Source organism: Chiloscyllium plagiosum, unplaced genomic scaffold (assembly GCF_037043375.1).
Source record: "Chiloscyllium plagiosum isolate Xiang-an unplaced genomic scaffold, Cpla_swu_hap1 HiC_scaffold_18, whole genome shotgun sequence".
NCBI classification, from domain to species: domain Eukaryota; kingdom Metazoa; phylum Chordata; class Chondrichthyes; order Orectolobiformes; family Hemiscylliidae; genus Chiloscyllium; species Chiloscyllium plagiosum.
Window position 1 is genome coordinate 101600746 of NW_028270156.1, and position 4714 is coordinate 101605459.

At 43.5% G+C, this 4714-nt stretch overlaps 1 non-coding gene across 1 annotated transcript; it reads left to right on the forward strand.

The window, feature by feature from the left end:
- Positions 1–1057: 1057 nt before the first annotated feature.
- trnap-cgg (transfer RNA proline (anticodon CGG)) lies at positions 1058–1139 on the forward strand. The gene has a single exon. It is a non-coding gene; the product is annotated as a tRNA-Pro (tRNA).
- Positions 1140–4714: the final 3575 nt, after the last annotated feature.

Genomic DNA, 4714 nt, shown 5'->3' on the forward strand with positions numbered 1-4714 from the left:
CATGACATAATCGGCTTGCACTGCATCAAAGGCAGCATGCATGCTTCGGTGTGTCTGGCAAAGGTCCACCCTTTCTGTTTTGCTTCTGTTCCACATGAAGAGCTGTCAGTTTCTGGATTCGTTGGAGAGCTGAGGGGGGTAACATTATCCGTGCGGGATTACTCTTCAGCCAAACTCTTTGATGGCAATGTTGGGAAGGTGCCAAACGAATGGACATTGGCAGCAAAAGTCCGGAAAGTCCTTCATCGCTGGATCAGATCGTCCCATCCACCCTCCAGAAATACAGGCAAACGCGCTGACTGCGTAACAAACAGAGTGCATTTTATTTGCAAATGATCCATTAAAACTGGTGACAGCTCCTGGAGCACATCAAACTTGCCAAGCGTGGAAAGAGACCCTACTTTCGAACCTGTCCCTGCAGAACAGATAACCGAAATTAATTGAACCAAATTTGCCAAAATGTGTTCCTTATCTCTCCGAATCCTTCCCGTCTATATACCCATTCGGAAGCCATTGAATTTAACTTAAATGTGGCAAATCATTCTGCAAACACAAAAAATGTCTGTGGGAACTCGTTGAATTTCTGCATGACACCATGAACAAACTTTAGGCCAAAGTTGGAAACTGTGACTAGAATAGATGGATCTCTGATTAATCTCTGTCTTTTATTGGGAACCATCTCTTTCACTGTAACCATCAGGATAGAACATTTCGTTCGCCAGAAAAAGAAATGAATATGTCACGAACCTTTGTTTGCTTCAGGTCCAAGAATACTCAGATCAATAGCTCTCTTGCTTACCTCTGCTGGTCATGTTCGCAAAGAGATCTAGCAAATTGCCAAGTGTGATTTTCCTTTCAAGAAATAATTCTGACTCAGTTTGGCTGAAAATATCTTTTCCTAACTTTGTGTTTTTGTTCTTTTACAATTTTATCTCGCACCTTACAAATGACAGCAAAGGTATGAAAAGAGATGGAAGCATTTCGCTCATCAAGTCAGCGACAGCTTTCAATGAGATCACAGCTAAATTGATCAATGGTCAAGCTAAGTCTGCGGTCTGTAGTCATAGCCGAGTGGTTAAGGCGATGGATTCGGAATCCCTTGGCGTTTCACCACGTAGGTCCGAATCCTGCTGACTACGTTATGAATGCTTTACTGCTGGAACAATTTTCGCTCAAAGTTCAAAAAACTATTTTGCAAACGAGGCCGGTAATTTGATTAGACTTGGGAAACTCGAGTTCTTCATCAGAAATGTTCCATATTTAAAACATTATCTCTGTTTCTCTTTCCAGATACACTGCTCGACACATCGGGTTTCTGCAGTTGCTATTGAACGTCCTAAGCAGAAGTGCTGCTTTTCATTAGATTCCTTTAATCCCTGACCTCTGTTCTCTGACTCGGGTCAGAGCAACACTTCCTCCTGCTCGTCAAAGTGCACATTCCACACCGCTCCCTCTCCCATCATGACAAACAATCGCAGGAAATTGCCACTTAACCATCTTTGTTCCAAAGTGAAACTCACCAGCCTCGGGAATCTCTCCACCAAACGGGACTTCTCATCCCTGGACATGGTGCAAACCAGAGGATTGTGAAGAGATACTGTGAAAATATTGTCAGTTGGCAGTTGGAAAAATGTTTAAGAAGCAAACCATATAATTTAGGCTCCAGCTTTTGAAATCTTGAGAAACTCCTTGGGAAATGGAATCAGAGGAGGATGAAGAAGTGTGAACTGTCGGACCGAGTAGAGGACGAGACATTGACTCTGATGTTCTCGTGACAGGAACTGATCTCAGACATTGAAAGAATTCTCGCACACGTACGTGAGGAATGCAAACTTCATCTGGACTCTGTGACAATGAAAAACTCAAGACAAAATCCAAATATTGACTGTGATCACTACAGTACGAGTACTATAGATGGGTCAGTTTTTGCGCAATGTGTGCAGGAGGGCTTCCTGACATAATATGTAGACATGCCTTCAAGGGACGAAGCCACTTTCGATTTAGTACTGGGTAACGAGCCTGGCCAGGTTTTAGATTCGGAAGTAAGTGAGGACTTTGGAGACAGCGATCACAATTCTCTCAGGTTTACTTTCGTGATTGAAAGGGATAGGTGTACTCCACGGAGCAAGAGGTTCGGCTGGTGGAAGGGAAATTACGATGCAATGAGGTAAGATTTAGGAAGCTGCATGGGGTGAGCACATTAAAATGTGGAGCTTATTCAAGGAAAAGCTCCTGTGTGTCCTAGATAAGTATGTACCTGTCAGGCAGGGAGGAAGATATAGAACGCGTGAGCCGTGGTTTACTAAGGAAGTGGAATCCCTGGTCAAGAAGAACAAGAAATCTTATGTTAGGACAAAATGTGAAAACTCAGTTAGAGCGCTCGAGGGTTCCAACGACATCAGGAAAGACCTAAAAAGAGAGCTGAGAAGAGCCAGGGGGAGACATGAGAAGTTGTTGGAAGATAAGTTCAGGGTTAACCCTAAGGCTTTCCATAGGTAAGTCAGGAATAAAAGAATGACGAGAGTTAAATTTGGGACAATGAAGGATAATAGTGCGAAGTTGTGTGTGGAGTCAGAGGAGATAGGGGAAGCACTAAATAAATATTTTTCGACAGTGTTCGCTATAGAAAATGAAAATGTTGCCGAGGAAGGTACAGAGATACTTGCGTCTAGACTAGAAGAGATTGAGGTTCACAAGAAAGAGATATTAGAAATACTGCAGAGTGTGAAAATAGATAAGTCAGGTGGGGCGGATTGGATCTATCTGATGTTGTTTAGCAAATGCACTGCAGGAAGGTACAAATCAAGCTGATGCTAACAACGGCTCGTTTTGAGCCGCTAATTTGCAGTGAAGTGGATGGCGCCAATAAAAGGTGTCAGGCATCTCGTCTAATTCCACATCCAGAGCTCGAAATGACCGGAGGTCTCTCGCTGAGTATCTGCAGGGTCTTGTTTGGACGACACCATGACACTTTTTCACTGGAGTGGATCATGAAATCGTGTCGTGACTGTGAATATAACGATGGAAACTTCCAGCAGAGAAGGAGGCGACCCTGAAGCAGGCAGCTGAGGACAAATGTTTCTCCTTTGCCAGTGAAAGGCACTGCTTCACAAATTGGAAACTTCGAAGTGAAGCAATGTTGGTGATTATCTTCGCTGCTTGTTCACCTTTTTAATTCTGATTCCGTGAAAGTCCATGGCATTACATATCGACATTCTGCCAACGCGGTGCTTGTCTCTTGGGCCAGTGGCGCAATGGATAACGCGTCTGCCTTGTTTCGCTTTAACCGTGGTCTCCGTTGACGCTCTCCTGTGAAGTCCTGGCGGGACGTCGCCTCTGTGCTTCCGCATTTAAAACTTGCACTTGTCCTATTGTGGATTTCAAATTCCAACTCTCCACAACGGAGACCTCCGTCAGTTTGGGGATATCTTACTGTGTGTCTCCCTCTGTGGGTGAAAATGAGCATGAGTTCCTCAAAAGAGTGACAATTCGTTGTGGGAGTGTCATACTTCTGCCCCGTTATTGTGCCTTTTAAGAGCATAGGATAACCTCATTGACATTTGCCCTGGAAACATGAGAACACACGAGACTTTGGGCCAAAGTTGGAAACTGCGACTAGAATAGATGGCTCTCTGATTAGCCGCAATGCACAATGGGCGGAATGGCCTTTTTCCCACTTTGTAAATTTTCGAAGACAAGTTGAAAATAATCTGCAACGAAAATGTTCAGAAAGGGTGTTTTAATTACACCAAATAGTATAGTATCTATCGCCTTGTCTTGTTATTTACTTGTGAGGATTCGGTACTCTCAGCACCGTGGCCCGGATCGTATTCCCGCTCATGGAATGGTTATATTGTTCAGCAAACATATCGGTGTACCAATACTTCTGCCGATTTTCCGATGCTGGCAGGTCATTGGTTTTGTCCAACACATTATGAAAGTTAACATAAAACAAATAGCTGCAGTTTCTGGAAATCTTAACCAAAAACGAAAATTGTTTGCGGAACACAGCAGGACTGGCAATAGAAAGGTCGACTTGCCTGCTCTTCGGATGCTGCCTGACTTGCTGTGCTTTTCCAGCATCACTCTGATCTAAAATCTGGTTTCCAGCATCTGCAGTCCTCACTTTTACCTAGTTCCTTCAGTGTCGCTGATCCCAATTCAAGAACTCCATCTCTAGCGGTTTCATGTCGGTACCTCCGTGCTGAGGAGTTGAAGAGTGAAGAAAAGTAACTCACCCCCTCCATCTCTGGGGTAATTAGGAACTGAAAATGAATCGTGTCACATTTAAATATATCTAGATGCGACTTAATCTTTGTCTTTTATTGGGAACCATCTCTTTCGTTGTAACCATCAGGAAAGAACATTTCGTTCGCCAGAAAAAGAAATGAATATGTCACGAACCTTTGTTTGCTTCAGGTCCAAGAATACTCAGATCAATAGCTCTCTTGCTTACCTCTGCTGGTCATGTTCGCAAAGAGATATGGCAAATTGCCAAGTGTGATTTTCCTTTCAATAAATAATTTTGACTCAGTTTGGCTGCAAATATCTTTTCCTACCTTTGTGCTTTTCTTCTTTTACATTGGTGTCTCGCACCTTACAAATGACAGCAAAGGTATGAAAGGAGATGGAAGCATTTAGCTCATCAAGTCAGCGAGAACTTTCAATGAGATCACGGCTGATTTGGTCAATGCTCAACGCGGCAGCACTGTCT